This window comes from Oncorhynchus masou, unplaced genomic scaffold (genome assembly GCF_036934945.1).
Source record: "Oncorhynchus masou masou isolate Uvic2021 unplaced genomic scaffold, UVic_Omas_1.1 unplaced_scaffold_1817, whole genome shotgun sequence".
Taxonomy (NCBI): Eukaryota; Metazoa; Chordata; class Actinopteri; order Salmoniformes; family Salmonidae; genus Oncorhynchus; species Oncorhynchus masou.
In genome coordinates, this window is record NW_027008333.1 from 75407 (window position 1) to 99996 (window position 24590).

The 24590-nt window shown below is 49.5% G+C and overlaps 1 pseudogene; it reads right to left on the minus strand.

The window, feature by feature from the left end:
- Window positions 1-24590, minus strand: part of LOC135532325 (myotubularin-related protein 4-like) — a 97869-nt pseudogene that overhangs the window by 66190 nt on the left and 7089 nt on the right.

Here is a 24590-nt window from a genome sequence, read left to right on the forward strand (position 1 = left end):
AGCTAACTCTCTCTCCTCTGCTCTCATCCTTCTAGACCTATCGGCTGCCTTCGATACTGTGAACCATCAGATCCTCCTCTCCACCCTCTCCGAGTTGGGCATCTCCGGCGCGGCCCACGCTTGGATTGCGTCCTACCTGACAGGTCGCTCCTACCAGGTGGCGTGGCAAGAATCTGTCTCCTCACCACGCGCTCTCACCACTGGTGTCCCCCAGGGCTCTGTTCTAGGCCCTCTCCTATTCTCGCTATACACCAAGTCACTTGGCTCTGTCATAACCTCACATGGTCTCTCCTATCATTGCTATGCAGACGACACACAATTAATCTTCTCCTTTCCCCCTTCTGATGACCAGGTGGCGAATCGCATCTCTGCATGTCTGGCAGACATATCAGTGTGGATGACGGATCACCACCTTGACAACTCCATTGTGTCCTCCTCCCAGAGCGCTAAGAACCTTGGCGTGATCCTGGACAACACCCTGTCGTTCTCAACTAACATCAAGGCGGTGGCCCGTTCCTGTAGGTTCATGCTCTACAACATCCGCAGAGTACGACCCTGCCTCACACAGGAAGCGGCGCAGGTCCTAATCCAGGCACTTGTCATCTCCCGTCTGGATTACTGCAACTCGCTGTTGGCTGGGCTCCCTGCCTGTGCCATTAAACCCCTACAACTCATCCAGAACGCCAGCCCGTCTGGTGTTCAACCTTCCCAAGTTCTCTCACGTCACCCCGCTCCTCCGCTCTCTCCACTGGCTTCCAGTTGAAGCTCGCATCCGCTACAAGACCATGGTGCTTGCCTACGGAGCTGTGAGGGAACGGCACCGCAGTACCTCCAGGCTCTGATCAGGCCCTACACCCAAACAAGGGCACTGCGTTCATCCACCTCTGGCCTGCTCGCCTCCCTACCACTGAGGAAGTACAGTTCCCGCTCAGCCCAGTCAAAACTGTTCGCAGCTCTGGCCCCCAATGGTGGAACAAACTCCCTCACGACGCCAGGACAGCGGAGTCAATCACCACCTTCCGGAGACACCTGAAACCCCACCTCTTTAAGGAATACCTAGGATAGGATAAAGTAATCCTTCTCACCCCCTCCCCTTAAATGATTTAGATGCACTATTGTAAAGTGGCTGTTCCACTGGATGTCATAAGGTGAATTCACCAATTTGTAAGTCGCTCTGGATAAGAGCGTCTGCCAAATGACTTAAATGTAAATGTAAATGTGTGTTTCAGAGTGTGTGTGTGTGTGTGTGTGTGGTGTGTGGTGTGTGTGTGTGTGTGTATGTTTCAGAGTGTGTGTGTGTATGTGTCAGAGTGTGTGTGTGTATGTTTCAGTGTGTGTGTGTGTGTCAGTGTGTGTGTGTGTGTGTTTGGTGAATTGAAGAACATCTCTAACCAACATAATATATAATATATCTTTCCCCAACTCAAGTATTTGTGACGCGTGTGCCGGGACCTTCTTGACGAGCGAAAAGTGGTTCATTGTTGTTGCTGTGAGAATTCATTAGGAGAGAGACTACAACACTTCAAGACTACAACACTTCAAGACTACAACACCTCAATTATAATGATTCTATTTCACATTGTTGTTATGCTGTGAGAATTCATTAGGAGAGAGACTACAACACCTCAATTATAATGATTCTATTTTACACGCATCATAACACTGGTAATGTTGTTGCCTAGAGACACACAATACTGCATTGCCTCATTACAGCCAGAATGTGCCGAGTCGTCCCCAGAAGATCCTACTTTTAGTGTTTGAAAATACTCAGCACGCAGGGGAGATGTCTGAAGAGCAGGGTACACTTGAGACAACATCATTAGCCAACGCAGGGCTGGGAAAGCTGTAGCCTAGAGTGTACAGTACAGAAACCGACCGAGCAGCAGGAGCAGGTGACTGGGCCTGGGGACTACAGGATAGATATTATGTATGTCTGCACTGGAGAAGAGAAAGACTTTTTTTTTTTAAACAACAACAACAACAAAAAAAAAAAATGTTATTTCATAATCTAGGCTATTTATTAGGATTCTCATAAACTCCACTTCCCTCTGATGGAATGAATGATCGGAGAAATGGGTCACAGGAAGGAGAGATGATGCCACTTCACCCCCGCCCACATAATGACAAAAAAAAAAGTTTTGAATTTGTATCTATTTTTATTTAATCACATAACTATTCAGACCCTTTACTCAGTTCTTTGTTGAAGCACCTTTGGCATCGATTACAGCCTTGAGTCTTCCTGGGTATGACGCTACAAGCTTGGCACACCTGTATTTGGAGAGGTTCACCCATTCTTCTCAGCAGACCTGCACAGCGGTTTTCAGGTCTGTTTTCAGGTCTCTCCAGAGATGTTCGATGTGGTTCAAGTCCGGGCTCTGGCTGGGTCACTCAAGGAAATTCAGAGACAAGTCCCGAAGCCACTCCTACGTTGTCTTGGCTGTGTGCTTAGGGTCGTTGTCCTGTTGGAAGGTAAACCGTTGCCCTGTCTGAGGTCCTGAGCAGGTTTTCATCAAGGATCTCTCTCATTTGCTCCGTTCATCTTTCCCTCAATCCTGACAAACATCCCCACAAAATGATGATGCCACCACCACCATGCTTCACTGTAAGGATGGTGACAGGTTTAAAAATAGTTTTATCTTGGTTTCATCAGACCAGAGAATCTCGTTTCTCATGGTCTGAGAGACTTTAGGTGCCTTTTGGCAAACATCAAGCTGGCTTTCATGTGCCTTTTACTGAGGAGTGGCTTCTGTCTGTTCACTCTACCATGAAGGCCTGATGTTGGAGTGCTGCAGAGATGGTTGTCCTTCTGGAAGGGTCACTCATCTCCACAGAGGAACTCTGGAACTCTGTCAGAGTGACCATCGGGTTCTTGGTCATCTCCATGACCAAGGCCCTTCTCCCCCGAATGCTCAGTTTGGTCGGGCGGCCAGCTCTAGGAAGAGTCTTGGTGGTTCCAAACGTCTTCCATTTAATTTAATGGTGGAGGCCACTGTGTTCTTGGGAACTTCAATGCTGCAGAAATGTTTTGGTTCCCTTCTCTATATCTGTGCTTCGACACATTACTGTCTCGGAGCTCTACGGACAATTCTTTCGACCTCATGGCTTGGTTTTTGCTCTGACATGCACTGTCAACTGTGGCATCTAATATAGACAGGTGTGTGCCTTTCCAAATAATTTCCAATCAATTGAATTTAACACAGGTGGACTCCAATCATCACCTCAAGGGTGATCAATGAAAACAAGATGCAACTGAGCTCAATTTTGAGTGTCATAGCAAACGGTCTGAATAATTATGTAAATAAAATGTTTTTTTTAAATATTTTTAATACATTTGCAAACATTTCTTAAAATCTGGTTTCATTTCATCATTATGGGATATCATCTGTGGATTGATGAGGATTTTTCATTTAACTAATCCATTTTAGAATAAGGCTGTTAAGAAAAGGTGGAAAAAGTCAAGGGGTCTGAATACTTTCCAAATGTGACAATACTGTCGTTGAGTCTAGACGGACGGACGGGGGGGGGGTCTAATTAGCTTGCAGTAAGCCCCAGTTAATGGGGCCGTAGAATCGGTTTGAAAATTACAGCCGGCAATCCTACTGGTCTGCCTGTGTCTTTATAGACATCAGTTGGCACTGTGGTACTATCATGGGAATGACAGTTAAGACAGTCCCACAGAGCAGTTAGACAGTCCCACAGAGCAGTTAGACAGTCCCACAGAGCTATTAGACAGTCCCACAGAGCTATTAGACAGTCCCACAGAGCTATTAGACAGTCCCACAGAGCAGTTAGACAGTCCCACAGCACCACAGAGCAGTAAGACAGCCCCACAGAGCAGTAAGACAGCACCACAGAGCAGTAAGACAGCACCACAGAGAAGTTAGACAGTCCCACAGAGCAGTTAGACAGTCCAACAGCACCACAGAGCAGTTAGACAGCAGGACAGAGCAGTTAGACAGCCCCACAGAGCAGTTAGACAGCCCCACAGAGCAGTTAGACAGCACCACAGAGCAGTTAGACAGCACCACAGAGCAGTTAGACAGCACCACAGAGCAGTTAGACAGCACCACAGAGCAGTTAGACAGCACCACAGAGCAGTTAGACAGCACCACAGAGCAGTTAGACAGCACCACAGAGCAGTTAGACAGCCCCACAGAGCAGTTAGACAGCACCACAGAGCAGTTAGACAGCACCACAGAGCAGTTAGACAGCCCCACAGAGCAGTTAGACAGCACCACAGAGCAGTTAGACAGTCCCTCAGTCCCGCAGAGCAGTTAGACAGCACCACAGAGCAGTTAGACAGCACCACAGAGCAGTTAGACAGCACCACAGAGCAGTTAGATAGTCCCACAGCACCACCGAGCAGTTAGACAGTCCCACAGAGCAGTTAGACAGTCCCACAGAGCAGTTAGACAGTCCCACAGAGCAGTTAGACAGTCCCACAGAGCAGTTAGACAGTCCCACAGCACCACAGAACAGTTAGACAGTCCCACAGAGCAGTTAGACAGTCCCACAGAGCAGTTAGACAGTCCCACAGAGCAGTTAGACAGTCCCACAGAGCAGTTAGACAGTCCCAGAGCAGTTAGACAGCACCACAGAGCAGTTAGACAGTCCCACAGAGCAGTTAGACAGTCCCACAGAGCAGTTAGACAGCACCACAGAGCAGTTAGACAGTCCCTCAGCACCACAGAGCAGTTAGACAGTCCCTCAGTCCCACAGAGCAGTTAGACAGCACCACAGAGCAGTTAGACAGTCCCACAGAGCAGTTAGAAGGCACCACAGAGCAGTTAGACAGCACCACAGAGCAGTTAGAAGGCACCACAGAGCAGTTAGACAGTCCCACAGAGCAGTTAGACAGTCCCACAGAGCAGTTAGACGTCCCTCAGTCCCACAGAGCAGTGAGACAGTCCCACAGAGCAGTGAGACAGTCCCACAGAGCAGTGAGACAGCACCACAGAGCAGTGAGACAGCACCACAGAGCAGTGAGACAGCACCACAGAGCAGTGAGACAGCACCACAGAGCAGTGAGACAGCACCACAGAGCAGTGAGACAGCACCACAGAGCAGTGAGACAGCACCACAGAGCAGTGAGACAGTCCCACAGAGCAGTTAGACAGTCTCTCAGCAGCACAGAGCAGTTAGACAGTCCCTCAGCACCACAGAGCAGTTAGACAGCACCACAGAGCAGTGAGACAGTCCCACAGAGCAGTTAGACAGTCCCTCAGCACCACAGGGCAGTTAGACAGTCCCTCAGCACCACAGAGCAGTTAGACAGCGCCACAGAGCAGTTAGAGAGTCCCTCAGCACCACAGAGCAGTTAGACAGTCCCACAGAGCAGTTAGACAGTCCCACAGAGCAGTTAGACAGTCCCACAGAGCAGTTAGACAGTCCCACAGAGCAGTTAGACATCCCTCAGTCCCACAGAGCAGTTAGACAGTCCCACAGAGCAGTTAGACAGTCCCACAGAGCAGTTAGACAGCGCCACAGAGCAGTTAGACAGCACCACAGAGCAGTTAGACAGTCCCTCAGCACCACAGAGCAGTTAGACAGCGCCACAGAGCAGTTAGAGAGTCCCTCAGCACCACAGAGCAGTTAGACAGCACCACAGAGCAGTTAGACAGTCCCACAGAGCAGTTAGACAGCACCACAGAGCAGTTAGACAGCACCACAGAGCAGTTAGACAGTCCCACAGAGCAGTTAGACAGTCCCACAGCACCACAGAGCAGTTAGACAGTCCCTCAGCACCACAGAGCAGTTAGACAGCACCACAGAGCAGTTAGACAGCACCACAGAGCAGTTAGACAGCGCCACAGAGCAGTTAGAGAGTCCCTCAGCACCACAGAGCAGTTAGACAGCACCACAGAGCAGTTAGACAGCACCACAGAGCAGTTAGACAGTCCCACAGAGCAGTTAGACAGTCCCTCAGCACCACAGAGCAGTTAGACAGCACCACAGAGCAGTTAGACAGCACCACAGAGCAGTTAGACAGTTAGACAGTCCCTCAGCACCACAGAGCAGTAAAAGTATTAATCCATTCTATAGCTGGGCGCTCCTTGTCTATTAGAAGCTACAGTGCATCACTCCGAGTAGATTGTAGCAGGTTGGAAGGGAATGCCATACCCCAAGAGAACATGCATTTTCACGAGCTGCAGCTCCAACAAAGAGGTTTGTGCTGCCATGCAGGAGCCAATCAAAAGACAGAATCAAAGTCAGCAAGACAGGCGAGAGCCCGGAGACTTCCTTTAACCAGACAATAGGCGAAGTCCCAAATGGCACCTAGGAACTAGTGCATTACTTTCTATGGGCCCTGGTCAAAACTAGTGCACTACATAGGAAATAGCTTTGTAGTGCACTAGTTTTGACCAGGGCCCATAGAAAGTAGTGCACTAGTTTTGACCAGGGCCCATAGAAAGTAGTGCACTAGTTTTGACCAGGGCCCATAGAAAGTAGTGCACTAGTTTTGACCAGGGCCCATAGAAAGTAGTGCACTAGTTTTGACCAGGGCCCATAGAAAGTAGTGCACCACATAGGGAATAGGGAACATTGGGATGCAGAGGCCTTTCCAATCCTCTCAGATTTCCACTAGTAACTAGTGGCTAGGGTTGTTTCTGCTCAGGGCCGAGGCGGGAGGCCTCTAGAAGAAACACTTAAAAAAAAAATCACAATTTATTTATCCTATGCGCCAAATACAACCAGTGTAGTAGATTTTACAGCGGAAAGCTTTTCCCAACGATGCAGAATTTAAAATATAAAAATAGTAACTAACCTTTACCTTTATTTAACTAGGCAAGTCAGTTAAGAACAAATTCTTGTTTATAATGATGGCCTAGGAACAGTGGGTTAACTGTTTTGTTTATAATGACGGCCTTGGAACAGTGGGTTAACTGTTTTGTTTATAATGACGGCCTTGGAACAGTGGGTTAACTGTCTTGTTTATAATGACGGCCTAGGAACAGTGGGTTAACTGTCTTGTTTATAATGACGGCCTTGGAACAGTGGGTTAACTGTCTTGTTTATAATGATGGCCTTGGAACAGTGGGTTAACTGTCTTGTTTATAATGACGGCCTAGGAACAGTGGGTTAACTGTCTTGTTTATAATGAAGGCCTTGGAACAGTGGGTTAACTGTCTTGTTTATAATGACGGCCTTGGAACAGTGGGTTAACTGTCTTGTTCAGGGGCAGCACGACAGATTTTTACCTCGTTCAGCTCGGGATTCGATCCAGCAACCTTTCGGTTACTGGCCCAAAACTCTAACCACTAGGCTACCTGCCGCCCCATAAAATACCACACACACACAAGGATGGAGCAATATACAGGAAGTACCAGATCAACGTGGAGCTATATACAGGAAGTACCAGATCAATGTGGAGCTATATACAGGAAGTACCAGATCAATGTGGAGCTATATACAGGAAGTACCAGATCAATGTGGAGCTATATACAGGAAGTACCAGATCAACGTGGAGCTATATACAGGAAGTACCAGATCAACGTGGAGCTATATACAGGAAGTACCAGATCAACGTGGAGCTATATACAGGAAGTACCAGATCAATGTGGAGCTATATACAGGGAGTACCAGATCAATGTGGAGCTATATACAGGGAGTACCAGATCAATGTGGAGCTATATACAGGAAGTACCAGATCAATGTGGAGCTATATACAGGAAGTACCAGATCAATGTGGAGCTATATACAGGAAGTACCAGATCAATGTGGAGCTATATACAGGGAGTACCAGATCAATGTGGAGCTATATACAGGGAGTACCAGATCAATGTGGAGCTATATACAGGAAGTAACAGATCAATGTGGAGCTATATACAGGAAGTACCAGATCAATGTGGAGCTATATACAGGGAGTACCAGATCAATGTGGAGCTATATACAGGGAGTACAGATCAATGTGGATCTATATACAGGGAGTACCAGATCAATGTGGAGCTATATACAGGGAGTACCAGTACCAGATCAACGTGGAGCTATATACAGGAAGTACCAGATCAATGTGGAGCTATATACAGGAAGTACCAGATCAATGTGGAGCTAAATACAGGGAGTACAGATCAATGTGCAGCTATATACAGGAAGTACCAGATCAATGTGGAGCTATATACAGGAAGTACCAGATCAATGTGGAGCTATATACAGGGAGTACCAGATCAATGTGGAGCTATATACAGGAAGTACCAGATCAACGTGGAGCTATATACAGGAAGTACCAGTACTAGATCAATGTGGAGCTATATACAGGGAGTACAGATCAACGTGGAGCTATATACAGGAAGTACAGATCAATGTGGAGCTATATACAGGAAGTACCAGATCAATGTGGAGCTATATACAGGAAGTACAGATCAATGTGGAGCTATATACAGGAAGTACCAGATCAATGTGGAGCTATATATAGGAAGTACAGATCAATGTGGAGCTATATACAGGGAGTACCAGATCAATGTGGAGCAATATACAGGAAGTACCAGATCAATGTGGAGCTATATACAGGAAGTACCAGATCAATGTGGAGCTATATACAGGAAGTACCAGATCAATGTGGAGCTATATACAGGAAGTACCAGATCAATGTGGAGCTATATACAGGGAGTACAGATCAATGTGGAGCTATATACAGGGAGTACCAGATCAATGTGGAGCTATATACAGGAGTACCAGTACCAGATCAATGTGGAGCTATATACAGGAAGTACCAGATCAATGTGGAGCTATATACAGGAAGTACAGATCAAAGTGCAGCTATATACAGGAAGTACAGATCAATGTGCAGAGGTACTTGAGTTAGATACCGTATGTATATAAAACCAGGATAAAGTGACTAGGCATCCAGACAGATCCGAGTCACATAAAGAATAAAGACCGGTCTTTAACAGAGAAATGACAGAATAAATAACTGGCCCTTTTACAGTGAGCGAGCAGCTTGAGAACACTTCTAATTACATAACACCGTGCTTTTTATGATGACCCGGTCATGCTGCGTGCTATGACACCATCGAAGAAGAGTGATTGTTGAATTCTACGCATTCTATAAAATAAAATTAAAGAGACTAGTCAAAGAGGTCATATCATTTCAAGGTGAAACAAGAGAGTATCATTAAAATGCTGATGGATAAAAAGTATTTTTTTTTTATATATATATCATCTGTGACATGAACAATAACATGTTAGAATGTGTTTGTTTTTCAAACACTCTAGAATGGACGAGGTTCCCTGAGGCTGACCTAACAATTGAGAACAATCAAATTATGCACACATTTAAAAAATAAAAAGTAGGAGGAGTCTCTTGACAGCAATAATTACATGAATGACTTGATAACAGTGCCTCTGTAGGTCCCTGTAAGGAAATAAACATCTAGGGAGAAAAACAGACATGGTTGACTGGAGATTGCTTAGCAGAAGGAAGTATTAAAAGTCTAATGTCTGTCTGTTGTGGAAGGAGTACCAAGTAAATGCATCTCAGTGCTAGAGGCGTCACTACAGACACCCTGGTTCGAATCCAGGCTGTATCACAACCGGCCGTGATTGGGAGTCCCACAGGGCGGTTGTCCGGGTTTGGCCGTCATTGTAAATAAGAATTTGTTCTTAACTGACTTGCCTTGTTAATAAAATGGTTAAATAAAAAAAAAAAAAAAAAAAATTATAAATGTAAAGTGTCTTACAATTTTAAATGATTTAGATAAAAGTTGGATTTGATCCTCTACTCTACCCTATCCCTGGTCTGCAGGTAGTCTAGTGGTTAGAGCATTGGGCCAGTAACCAAAAGGTTGTTGGATCGAATCACCTGAGCAAAGCAGTTAAACCCCTGTTCCCCGGGCGCTGAAGACGTGGATATCGATTAAGGCAGCCCTCTGCACCTCTCTGATTCAGAGGGGTTGGGTTAAATGCGGAAGACACATTTCAGTTGGACAACTGACTAGGTATCCCCCTTTCCTGATTAGGTGTTGAGCCCAGACACCTTTCCCTGCAGTACCAACTTAACAATAGTAGCCTCGCTTCCAGTTCTCCAGGGAGCTACTCTGCAATGCGGTCTTCTAATTTCAAACAGGATTACAGATGAGCTCATAGACGTGGCCCACTGCCACCGCAGCTAGCCGTCTCTCACCCAGCCAGACCCGGCCATGTCACGGCCACCTGCCTAGCCTAATCCACACCCAGTCTAATTGACTGAGTTCTAAAGCCCTCCGTGAAGTGGTAACCCGGGGTAACTGTGGATCACTGCTCTGAGGGTGAGGTTAGATGATTTCCATTTACGTTGCCAATCTGGTTGAACATTTTCTTGTCTACTCTACCTGGTGTGTGTGTGTGTGTGTTCCCAGCCACCCACCTGCAGGTTGTCGTCCTCACTGACCAGCTCCTTCGGGGGGAACAGGTCTTTGGCTTGGATGTACTCCAGACTGGGTGGTCCCTCTTCACCCTGGAAGACAAGCAGGTGACATGTCAGCACACATGCCCATAGTAACAAAAACAGTACAGCACCACTTTACCAGGTCAAACACAGTACAGCACCACTTTACCAGGTCAAACACAGTACAGCACCACTTTACCAGGTCAAACACAGTACAGCACCACTTTACCAGGTCAAAAACAGTACAGCACCACTTTACCAGATCAAAAACAGTACAGCACCACTTTACCAGGTCAAAAACAGTACAGCACCACTTTACCAGGTCAAACACAGTACAGCACCACTTTACCAGGTCAAACACAGTACAGCACCACTTTACCAGATCAAAAACAGTACAGCACCACTTTACCAGATCAAAAACAGTACAGCACCACTTTACCAGGTCAAAAACAGTACAGCACCACTTTACCAGGTCAAAAACAGTACAGCACCACTTTACCAGGTCAAAAACAGTACAGCACCACTTTACCAGGTCAAAAACAGTACAGCACCACTTTACCAGATCAAAACACAGTACAGCACCACTTTACCAGATCAAAAACAGAACGCACTAGAACAGAGGCTTCAATCAAAATCGTCGCTCGCTCAGGAAAAGGTCAATAAAGCCCCCCCCCCCCCAACTACCTCCCTTCACTGGAGTCTCTTTCCAGATCCTACGTGAGCATCTGTATGGTAATCTGCCGTCTCAGCGGAGGAAGCGCGTCCACAGGCGTCACGTAGCAGATGAAACATTGACCGTGATCGACCTCGGATAATAAGACCTCCGCATCAGATGGACTCCAAGGTCCCAAATGGGACCCGAATCCCTTTTTGGTGCACTACTTTAGACCAGGTCCCATAGAAAGTAGTGCACTAAATAGGTAGTAGGGTACCATTTGCGATGCATTGTGGTAGTGGTGGAGGGTGAATTGGCAGACAACAGGAGGAGCGATGTGGTGTGGTGCAGGCCAGGCAATGTCTTTCAAGCCCATAACCCCTCAAAATAGAATGCCTTCCCTGTTCTGGGTCATAGAAAATAATAAGAATATATTATAGAATTAGAAGAAGGGTTATTGTTTGGTTGCGAAATTTGGCAATAAAGCACCAATGTCTTTTCCTCAGTTACAACAGGCTTCGGGACTCTGTTATGGTCGAACGTCAAACATTTACTCAGCACAGTGCCAGCAATCTTTGACGCATGGTGTTACACAGGCTTCAGCAAACAGAGGAATGAAGGACGGGATTGGCCACAGTCAGTACACCACCAACACACCCAGCTGGTCACCTATATTTTAATTTACCTTTATTTAACCAGGTAAGTCAGTTAAGAACAAATTTTTATTTTCAATGACGGCCTGGGAACAGTGGGTTAACTGCCTGTTCAGGGGCAGAACGACAGATTTGTATCTTGTCAGCTCGGGGATTTGAAATTGCAACCTTCTGGTTACTAGTCCAACGCTCTAACCACTAGGCTACCCTGCCGCCCCCTACGCTTTAACCACTAGGCTACCCTGCCGCCCCTACGCTTTAACCACTAGGCTACCCTGCCGCCCCTACGCTCTAACCACTAGGCTACCCTGCCGCCCCCTACGCTCTAACCACTAGGCTACCTGCCGCCCCTACACATTAACCACTAGACTACCTGCCGCCCCTACACACTAACCACTAGACTACCTGCCGCCCCTACACTCTAACCACTAGGCTACCTGCCGCCCCTACGCTCTAACCACTAGGCTACCCTGCCGCCCCTACGCTCTAACCACTAGACTACCTGCCGCCCCTACACATTAACCACTAGACTACCTGCCGCCCCTACACTCTAACCACTAGGCTACCTGCCGCCCCTACACTCTAACCACAAGGCTACCCTGCCGCCCCTACGCTCCAACCACTAGGCTACCCTGCCGCCCCTACACTCTAACCACAAGGCTACCCTGCCGCCCCCTGCGCTCAACCACTAGGCTACCCTGCCGCCCCTACACTCCAACCACTAGGCTACCCTGCCGCCCCTACGCTCCAACCACTAGGCTGCCCTGCCGCCCCTACGCTCCAACCACTAGGCTACCCCTGCCGACCCTACGCTCTAACCACTAGACTACCTGCCGCCCCTACACACTAACCACTAGACTACCTGCCGCCCCTACACACTAGACTACCTGCCGCCCCTACACTCTAACCACTATGCTACCCTACCGCCTCTACACTCTAACCACTAGGCTACCCTGCCACCGCGGGAAGCTGGTACCACCAACACACCCAGCAGGTCACCCTAACGGGGAAGCTGGTACCACCAACACACCCAGCAGGTCACCTAACGGGGAAGCTGGTACCACCAACACACCCAGCAGGTCACCTAACGGGGAAGCTGGTACCACCAACACACCCAGCAGGTCACCTAACGGGAAGCTGGAACCACCAACACACCCAGCAGGTCACCCTAGCAGGGGAAGCTGGTACCACCAACACACCCAGCAGGTCACCTAACGAGGAAGCTGGCACCACCAACACACCCAGCAGGTCACCTAAGGGGAAGCTGGCACCACCAACACACCCAGCAGGTCACCTAACGGGGAAGCTGGTACCACCAACACACCCAGCAGGTCACCTAACGGGAAGCTGGCACCACCAACACACCCAGCAGGTCACCTAACGGGGAAGCTGGTACCACCAACACACCCAGCAGGTCACCTAACGGGGAAGCTGGCACCACCAACACACCCAGCAGGTCACCTAGCGGGGAAGCTGGCACCACCAACACACCCAGCAGGTCACCTAGCAGGAAGCTGGCACCACCAACACACCCAGCAGGTCACCTAACGGGGAAGCTGGCACCACCAACACACCCAGCAGGTCACCTAACGGGAAGCTGGTACCACCAACACACCCAGCAGGTCACCTAACGAGGAAGCTGGCACCACCAACACACCCAGCAGGTCACCTAACGGGGGAAGCTGGCACCACCAACACACCCAGCAGGTCACCTAACGGGAAGCTGGTACCACCAACACACCCAGCAGGTCACCTAACGGGAAGCTGGCACCACCAACACACCCAGCAGGTCACCTAACAGGGGGAAGCTGGTACCACCAACACACCCAGCAGGTCACCTAACGGGAAGCTGGCACCACCAACACACCCAGCAGGTCACCTAACGGGGAAGCTGGCACCACCAACACACCCAGCAGGTCACCTAGCAGGGGAAGCTGGCACCACCAACACACCCAGCAGGTCACCTAACGGGGAAGCTGGCACCACCAACACACCCAGCAGGTCACCCCTGGCGGGAAGCTGGCACCACCAACACACCCAGCAGGTCACCTAGCGGGAAGCTGGCACCACCAACACACCCAGCAGGTCAGCTAACGGGGAAGCTGGTACCACCAACACACCCAGCAGGTCAGCTAACGGGGAAGCTGGCACCACCAACACACCCAGCAGGTCACCTAACGGGGAAGCTGGCACCACCAACACACCCAGCAGGTCACCTAACGGGAAGCCCTTCATCAATGAAGATGTTAGCGTGTGAGAAGAATGAGGATCGTGATCCTCAAGTTCTTCATAACAAAATCTGTTTGTTTTTTTGTAAGCATTTGTTTTTATAAAAAAAAGGTGACTACGGGTGTAGCTACAGGAAGAAAATAAAAATAACAATGGCATGGAACTATATTTTACTATCAATTTCCATCAATTGGATTACCCCTCCTAGTCTATCTAGTCATTTTTACAAATCATTCAGGTTTGGTAGATTATACTGTTGCACGCAAACACTTCCTGGCCCTGGGCCCATGGTTGTTCAGGCACTGGTTACAATGTATCACTGGTTAAACGTCTGCCTGAACACTCTCGTAAAGGTCTGCAGGGGGAGCCGCGAGAGCAACCCAGTTTGCTACAGTGACAGAAAATATTTCAACATGCAAATATGATGAGATGCAACGTTTAATTATTGGAAATATCAGACTCCATTTAACTCCATCGTCGGTTCTTTCTGAGGGCTTAAAAAAAAAAAAAATCAGGGGACTTGTCCCTGAAAAGCCACAGAGGAAAAACTGTGTGAGCAGCAGGAGGACACAATCCTCTCGTCATTAATCTCTCCCTCCTCCCTCGATTCCAGCGGTCTCAGGTGCCCGCCTACCTTCCTTCATCTCTCCATCTCTGCCCTGGCTCAGACACACTGGGGACGGGACGAGAGGACCCTCTGTGCAGTCTGCACCACAGCCAGACCAGACACATCAACACGAGGATCTTTACTCATCGTGCTGCATGGTGATTCATAGCAGACAAGAATCAAAATGGCAGTACGGTCATTGTGCTTCATCACCTGTTTACATGCCCACCAAGCCTACATTATTATCAGCCGTTGTGAAAGTGACAAGCCCCCCACACGGTTTTTCATGCAGACGTCCTCCTGCATACTGCCATGTGGATCCAGAGGGGACGTCTGCCATTACTGGCACCAACCCAACACAGAACCCGAAAACCACTGGTTTTCCACTGGTCAGGCTGGTTCACTGGTCAGGCTGGTCCACTGGTCAGGCTGGTCCACTGGTCAGGCTGGTCAGGCTGGTCCACTGGTCAGGCTGGTCCACTGGTCAGGCTGGTCCACTGGTCAGGCTGGTCCACTGGTCAGGCTGGTCCACTGGTCAGGCTGGTCCACTGGTCAGGCTGGTTCACTGGTCAGGCTGGTCAGGCTGGTCCACTGGTCAGGCTGGTCCACTGGTCAGGCTGGTTCACTGGTCAGGCTGGTCAGGCTGGTTCACTGGTCAGGCTGGTCAGGCTGGTTCACTGGTCAGTCTGGTTCACTGGTCAGGCTGCTTCACTGGTCAGGCTGGTCCACTGGTCAGGCTGGTCAGGCTGGTTCACTGGTCAGGCTGGTCCACTGGTCAGGCTGGTCCACTGGTCAGGCTGGTCAGGCTGGTTCACTGGTCAGGCTGGTCCACTGGTCAGGCTGGTCCACTGGTCAGGCTGGTCAGGTTGCTTCACTGGTCAGGCTGGTTCGCTGGTCAGGCTGGTTCACTGGACAGGCTGGTCAGGCTGGTTCACTGGTCAGGCTACTTCACTGGTCAGGCTACTTCACTGGTCAGGCTACTTCACTGGTCAGGCTGGTTCGCTGGTCAGGCTGGTCCACTGGTCAGGCTACTTCACTGGTCAGGCTGGTCCACTGGACAGGCTGGTCAGGCTGGTCCACTGGTCAGGCTGGTCCACTGGACAGGCTGGTCAGGCTGGTCCACTGGACAGGCTGGTCAGGCTGGTTCACTGGTCAGGCTGGTTCAGCCATGTAACAGACTGTGCCAGTATTAACACCGTCTCCCCCTGTTTTAAAGAACCAGCAAGAGCCTGAGGGGATGACAGTGGAAGCAGTACCTGCTACGTTGATATGACATGTAGATGACCTTGTTAACAACGGTGTGTGTGTGTGTGTGTGGGGGGGGGGCTCTCTTGGCTTTGGGTTACAGATGGTACAGGGATGTGGGGTGATGGTACAGGGATGTGGGGTGATGGTATAGGAATGTGGGGTGATGGTACAGAGATGTGGGGTGATGGTACAGAGATGTGGGGTGATGGTACAGAGATGTGGGGTGATGGTACAGAGATGTGGGGTGATGGTACAGAGATGTGGGGTGATGGTACAGAGATGTGGGGTGATGGTACAGAGATGTGGGGTGATGGTACAGAGATGTGGGGTGATGGTACAGGGATGTGGGGTGATGGTACAGAGATGTGGGGTGATGGTACAGAGATGTGGGGTGATGGTACAGAGATGTGGGGTGATGGTACAGAGATGTGGGGTGATGGTACAGAGATGTGGGGTGATGGTACAGGGATGTGGGGTGATGGTACAGAGATGTGGGGTGATGGTACAGAGATGTGGGGTGATGGTACAGAGATGTGGGGTGATGGTACAGAGATGTGGGGTGATGGTACAGAGATGTGGGGTGCAGCAGACGAAGTGTGGCCATTATCATGTTAAACTGGAGTGCTGACATACAGTACAAGTCAAAAGTTTAGACACACCTCCTCACTGGGGCGGCAGGGTAGCCTAGTGGTCAGAGCGTTGGACTAGTAACCGAAAGGTTGCAAGTTCGAATTCCGAGCTGAAAAATCTGTCGTTCTGCCCCTGAACAGGCAGTTAACCCACTGTTCCTAGGCCGTCATTGAAAATAAGAATTTGTTCTTAACTGACTTGCCTAGTAAAATAAAGGTAAAATTAAAAAACGAAACTATAAAATAACCCATATGGGGGAGGGGGAAAAAAGCGTTAAACAAATCAAAGTTGATTTTATATTTGTGATTCTTCAAAGTAGCCACCCTTTGCCTTGATGACAGCTTTGCACACACATGGCATTCTCTCAACCAGCTTCATGAGGTAGTCACCTGGAATGCATTTCAATTAACAGGTGTGCCTTGTTAAAACACACACACACACTTGGCATTCTCTCAACCACTCACTACACGGAGAAGTGCCAGACCAGAGCTATAAATTACTATGTAAGGAATGGCTACACAGCACCCTCTCACAGAGATGTAATGCCAGGCTCAAGGAGGGGGCAATGAACTAGCCAACACGCACAAAACACAGGCAGGCAGGGGATAATACAGCAGTCTAGCTGTTCATTTTTATCTTCTTCCTTCCTGCATCTTCTTCTGTGGTGGATGAGTTGGCCACGTTCAGTAGCTGGACGTAGTGACTTAGTATCCCTGCTCGGCTCAGCACTCCCCTCGTCAGTCTTCCCAGCATACAGTGTACTTTCGCTGGTGAATGGGCCAGCAAGTGTCGGCTGGCGCGGGCTCCCGTCCCATTAATACTGCACTAAAAACTCATAACAGGGACGCGCCTCGATCAGACCCGACAGGGTCATTGCATCAATGCTACATAGTACAATTCTGCAGTGCCCTCTTTTTCATTACGTAATCCAACATGTTTAGTGTGCATTTAAAAAAATGTGATCGTCATTGCAAAGAAAAAGGCACGTCATTCGCATAGGCTACCACAGAGGGAAACTCTACCACAGAGAGGGAAACGCTACCCCAGAGAGGGAAACGCTACCACAGAGGGAAACGCTACACAGAGAGGGAAACGCTACAGAGAGCGAAACGCTACCCCAGAGAGCGAAACGCTACCCCAGAGAGCGAAACGCTACCACAGAGAGCGAAATGCTACCACAGAGAGGAAACGCTACCACAGTGCGTTCTCAATATTAATAACCCATTTATCTCTCCATGCAAATCGTCCTCCTAAAAAAAGGTAGGCTATATCCTATATGCCAAATGTAGCGCAAGACAATGTTAAAGAGTCACTGTGTCACTACTTTAGTAGCCATTAGGTGCTAGAGCAGGTGTGTGTGTGTGTGTGTGTGGTCCAATTAAATAGAGTAGGGGTAGCTGCCTGCGTGGAGAAGCACAGGGACATTATCTGTTCATGGAAATGTGCTTCATAAATAGAATTACGCTATAGTTTACTACATTGCCTAAAAAATATAAAATATTGATCGCCCATATTTGTATTTTTCTGAAAATCTTCCCTGTGTAAGTCTCCCCAACTCTGCCCTCTTCAAACTACAGTAGGTCTAGTGCATTGGCTGATATAGGCCAGTAATACCGCTTGGGACAGGTTCTTGCGGTAGCGGGCGGGAGTCGGACAGAAAGCCCAGCGGGTGTGGGCAGGTGCGGTATGAAAAGCTGGGGAAGTGGGATGAATAAATCAAACCTCTACCATACCGGACTAGAGATAGAGGAGAGAAAAACGCTCGGCCTCGGTCCCAACAGGCAAAGCCCGGAAGAACAGAGTCTGTTGTACGGCTGTGACCTGATGAGCCAACAATGTAATTTTGCTTCGTCACTGCTGTTCTAAAAGCCCCCACATTGGGATGTCCCTACGGCTCTTAAAAACAATGGCGTTCAAATCCCTTAGAGTGACTGAGACTCCATTTACAGGAATTACTGCGCGAGCACACACACACACACACACACACAGACCGGTAAGTCAGGCCCAGACAGGTATTCACAGACTGGTAGTCAGGCCCAGACAGGTATTCACAGACCGGTAGTCAGGCCCAGACAGGTATTCACAGACCGGTAGTCAGGCCCAGACAGGTATTCACAGACCAGTAGTCAGGCCCAGACTGGTATTCACAGACCAGTAGTCAGGCCCAGACTGGTATTCACAGACCAGTAGTCAGGCCCAGACAGGTATTCACAGACTGGTAGTCAGGCCCAGACCGGTATTCACAGACCAGTAGTCAGGCCCAGACTGGTATTCACAGACCAGTAGTCAGGCCCAGACTGGTATTCACAGACCAGTAGTCAGGCCCAGACTGGTATTCACAGACCAGTAGTCAGGCCCAGACTGGTATTCACAGACCAGTAGTCAGGCCCAGACTGGTATTCACAGACCAGTAGTCAGGCCCAGACTGGTATTCACAGACCAGTAGTCAGGCCCAGACTGGTATTCACAGACCAGTAGTCAGGCCCAGACAGGTATTCACAGACTGGTAGTCAGGCCCAGACCGGTATTCACAGACCGGTAGTCAGGCCCAGACAGGTATCCGGTTGGAGCGAGCGGCCGCATCTACACTTCGGTCCGCAGGTAGTATAACTTTTTATAACTTTTCATTACATTTCGTTATAGTACAACGGTTTGATTTGTCTAATCTTAGCAATTTCTTCTTAGCCAGCTACATAGCCGTCTTTGTATCAACGACAATTGCATAATTATCGTATTTCGTCGTCCTAACGTATCTGCCCAGCAGCTAGCTAAGCAGCTAGCTAAGTAGCTAAGCAGCTAGCTAACATCCACTGTCCACTAGCACTGTAGAAACTATTACACTCAACTGAACGACTCGATTAGCGTAGTGTCAGCTAGCTACATAGTTGTCTTCGTATCCAAGATAATTGTGCAGTTTAGAGTGTGTAGACTTAGAGTGATTATCTTAATTTACCGAGGTTAGCTAGCCAGCTATTTGTCGTCCTTAACGTAGGAAATGCTGCTAGCTAGCTAGCCAACAGCTAGCCAACCTCTACCGAATTGAACTCCAACTACCCGGTCAACATTCCGCGTCGTTCCACAGGTAGTATCACATTTTCATTTCACTTCATTACAGTACAACGGTTTGATTTGTTTGATCGTAGCTAGCCAGCTACATAGCCGTCTTTGTATCTAAGACAATTGTGTAGTCTAGAGCGATTTTCTAGGTTAGCTGGCCAGCTATTGTCGTTCTTCTAACGTAGCTAGCCAGCTAGCCCCGAATAGCAGCACTGTAGTAACTATTACAGTACAACGGTTTGTTTTGTTTGATCGTAGCTAGCTAGCTACATAGCCGTCTTTGTATCTAAGACAATTGTGTAGCCTAGAGCGATTTTCTAGGTTAGCCAGCCAGCTATTGTCGTTCTTTTAAGTAACGGAACGCAATCAACCTTGCTAGCTAGCCAGCTAGCCCCGAATAGCAGCACTGTAGAAACTATTACACTCGACGGAACGACTTGATTAGTGTAGTGTCAACATCGCAGCCACTACCAGCTAGCCTACTCCAGCAGTACTGTTTCATTTCAATCATTTTAGTCAATAAGATTCTTGCTACGTAAGCTTAACTTTCTGAACATTCGAGACGTGTAGTCCACTTGTCATTCCAATCTCCTTTGCATTAGCGTAGCCTCTTCTGTACCCTGTTAACTATGTGTCTATCTATCCCTGTTCTCTCCTCTCTGCACAGACCATACAAACGCTCCACACCGCGTGGCCGCGGCCACCCTAATCTGGTGGTCCCAGCGCGCACGACCCACGTGGAGTTCCTGGTCTCCGGTAGCCTCTGGAACTGCCGATCTGCGGCCAACAAGGCAGAGTTCATCTCAGCCTATGCCTCCCTCCAGTCCCTCGACTTCCTGGCACTGACGGAAACATGGATCACCACAGATAACACTGCTACTCCTACTGCTCTCTCTTCGTCCGCCCACGTGTTCTCGCACACCCCGAGAGCTTCTGGTCAGCGGGGTGGTGGCACCGGGATCCTCATCTCTCCCAAGTGGTCATTCTCTCTCTCTCCCCTTACCCATCTATCTATCGCCTCCTTTGAATTCCATGCTGTCACAGTTACCAGCCCTTTCAAGCTTAACATTCTTATCATTTATCGCCCTCCAGGTTCCCTCGGAGAGTTCATCAATGAGCTTGATGCCTTGATAAGCTCCTTTCCTGAGGACGGCTCACCTCTCACAGTCCTGGGCGACTTTAACCTCCCCACGTCTACCTTTGACTCATTCCTCTCTGCCTCCTTCTTTCCACTCCTCTCCTCTTTTGACCTCACCCTCTCACCTTCCCCCTACTCACAAGGCAGGCAATACGCTCGACCTCATCTTTACTAGATGCTGTTCTTCCACTAACCTCACTGCAACTCCCCTCCAAGTCTCCGACCACTACCTTGTATCCTTTTCCCTCTCGCTCTCATCCAACACTTCCCACACTGCCCCTACTCGGATGGTATCGCGCCGTCCCAACCTTCGCTCTCTCTCCCCCGCTACTCTTTCCTCTTCCATCCTTTCATCTCTTCCCTCTGCTCATACCTTCTCCAACCTTTCTCCTGACTCTGCCTCCTCAACCCTCCTCTCTTCCCTTTCTGCATCCTTTGACTCTCTATGTCCCCTATCCTCCAGGCCGGCTCGGTCCTCCCCTCCCGCTCCGTGGCTCGATGACTCATTGCGAGCTCACAGAACAGAGCTCCGGGCAGCCGAGCGGAAATGGAGGAAAACTCGCCTCCCTGCGGACCTGGCATCCTTTCACTCCCTCCTCTCTACATTTTCCTCCTCTGTCTCTGCTGCTAAAGCCACTTTCTACCACTCTAAATTCCAAGCATCTGCCTCTAACCCTAGGAAGCTCTTTGCCACCTTCTCCTCCCTTCTGAATCCTCCTCCCCCTCCCCCCTCCTCCCTCTCTGCAGATGACTTCGTCAACCATTTTGAAAAGAAGGTCGACGACATCCGATCCTCGTTTGCTAAGTCAAACGACACCGCTGGTTCTGCTCACACTGCCCTACCCTGTGCTCTGACCTCTTTCTCCCCTCTCTCTCCAGATGAAATCTCGCTTCTTGTGACGGCCGGCCGCCCAACAACCTGCCCGCTCGACCCTATCCCCTCCTCTCTCCTCCAGACCATTTCCGGGGACCTTCTCCCTTACCTCACCTCGCTCATCAACTCATCCCTGACCGCTGGCTACGTCCCTTCCGTCTTCAAAGAGAGCGAGAGTTGCACCCCTTCTGAAGAAACCTACACTCGATCCCTCCGATGTCAACAACTACAGACCAGTATCCCTTCTTTCTTTTCTCTCCAAAACTCTTGAACGTGCCGTCCTTGGCCAGCTCTCCCTCTATCTCTCTCAGAATGACCTTCTTGATCCAAATCAGTCAGGTTTCAAGACTAGTCATTCAACTGAGACTGCTCTTCTCTGCATCACGGAGGCGCTCCGCACTGCTAAAGCTAACTCTCTCTCCTCTGCTCTCATCCTTCTAGACCTATCGGCTGCCTTCGATACTGTGAACCATCAGATCCTCCTCTCCACCCTCTCCGAGTTGGGCATCTCCGGCGCGGCCCACGCTTGGATTGCGTCCTACCTGACAGGTCGCTCCTACCAGGTGGCGTGGCGAGAATCTGTCTCCTCGCCACGCGCTCTCACCACTGGTGTCCCCCAGGGCTCTGTTCTAGGCCCTCTCCTATTCTCGCTATACACCAAGTCACTTGGCTCTGTCATAACCTCACATGGTCTCTCCTATCATTGCTATGCAGACGACACACAATTAATCTTCTCCTTTCCCCCTTCTGATGACCAGGTGGCGAATCGCATCTCTGCATGTCTGGCAGACATATCAGTGTGGATGACGGATCACCACCTCAAGCTGAACCTCGGCAAGACGGAGCTGCTCTTCCTCCCGGGGAAGGACTGCCCGTTCCATGATCTCGCCATCACGGTTGACAACTCCATTGTGTCCTCCTCCCAGAGCGCTAAGAACCTTGGCGTGATCCTGGACAACACCCTGTCGTTCTCAACCAACATCATGGCGGTGGCCCGTTCCTGTAGGTTCATGCTCTACAACATCCGCAGAGTACGACTCTGCCTCACACAGGAAGCGGCGCAGGTCCTAATCCAGGCACTTGTCATCTCCCGTCTGGATTACTGCAACTCGCTGTTGGCTGGGCTCCCTGCCTGTGCCATTAAACCCCTACAACTCATCCAGAACGCCGCAGCCCGTCTGGTGTTCAACCTTCCCAAGTTCTCTCACGTCACCCCGCTCCTCCGCTCTCTCCACTGGCTTCCAGTTGAAGCTCGCATCCGCTACAAGACCATGGTGCTTGCCTACGGAGCTGTGAGGGAACGGCACCGCAGTACCTCCAGGCTCTGATCAGGCCCTACACCCAAGCAAGGGCACTGCGTTCATCCACCTCTGGCCTGCTCGCCTCCCTACCATTGAGGAAGTACAGTTCCCGCTCAGCCCAGTCAAAACTGTTCGCTGCTCTGGCCCCCCAATGGTGGAACAAACTCCCTCACGACGCCAGGACAGCGGAGTCAATCACCACCTTCCGGAGACACCTGAAACCCCACCTCTTCAAGGAATACCTAGGATAGGATAAGTAATCCTTCTCACCCCCCCCTTAATGACTTAGATGCACTATTGTAAAGTGGCTGTTCCACTGGATGTCAGAAGGTGAATTCACCAATTTGTAAGTCGCTCTGGATAAGAGCGTCTGCTAAATGACTTAAATGTAAATGTAATGTAAATGTATTCACAGACCAGTAGTCAGACACAGACCGGTAGTCAGGCCCAGACAGGTATTCACAGACCAGAGGTCAGGCCCAGACTGGTATTCACAGACCAGTAGTCAGGCCCAGACTGGTATTCACAGACTGGTAGTCAGGCCCAGACTGGTATTCACAGACTGGTAGTCAGGCCCAGACTGGTATTCACAGACTGGTAGTCAGGCCCAGACTGGTATTCACAGACTGGTAGTCAGGCCCAGACAGGTATTCACAGACCGGTAGTCAGGCCCAGACAGGTATTCACAGACCAGTAGTCAGGCCCAGACTGGTATTCACAGACCGGTAGTCAGGCCCAGACTGGTATTCACAGACCGGTAGTCAGGCCCAGACTGGTAGTCAGGCCCAGACTGGTATTCACAGACCGGTAGTCAGACACAGACTGGTAGTCAGGCCCAGACTGGTATTCACAGACTGGTAGTCAGGCCCAGACTGGTATTCACAGACTGGTAGTCAGGCCCAGACTGGTATTCACAGACCGGTAGTCAGGCCCAGACTGGTATTCACAGACTGGTAGTCAGGCCCAGACTGGTATTCACAGACTGGTAGTCAGGCCCAGACTGGTATTCACAGACTGGTAGTCAGGCCCAGACTGGTATTCACAGACTGGTAAATCAGGCAAAAACAGACAAAGGAAAGGCATACGAACATGTGTTGCCATCCTGAATAAATCTGAATGAGTGTGGTTGCTATGGAAACAAAAATCTCCCTCCCCCCCTCCTCTTGCTAGATTCTCACCCAATTCTTCCTTGGAAACAAAGTGCAGTCGTGTCGTTCCTCGTCGGGAGACTGGTGCTTTCAACCTAATCTGACTAGGGCTTTGTGGCTGGATTAGAATTCCCTGGATTATTCCAGAACCCTGCATTAGTATTGTGTACTGTATTTATCAGTGAGTGAGTGACTGAGTGACTGAGTGACTGAGTGACTGAGTGAGTGAGTGAGTGAGTGAGTGACTGAGTGACTGAGTGACTGAGTGACTGAGTGAGTGACTGAGTGAGTGACTGAGTGACTGAGTGACTGAGTGAGTGACTGAGTGACTGAGTGAGTACGCACCTCTAGGAGATGACGTCTCTGCGGTTTGAAGGTTATGAACTCAGCAGAAAAAGAAAAGTCAACTGCATTTATCTTCAGAAAACTTAACGTGTGTAAATATTTGTATGAACATAAAAAGATTCAACAACTGAGACAAACGGAAAAGGTGACTAACAGAAATGGAATAATGTTTCCCTGAACAAAGGGGGGGGGGAGTCAAAATCAAAAGTCAGTATCTGGTGTGGCCACCAGCTGCAGTAAATACTGCAGTGCATCTCCTCCTCATTGAGTTCTAACTCTTCCTCCAAGGCACCTGTAAAGTCCCGGACATTTCTGGGGGGGAATGGCCCTAGCCCTCACCCT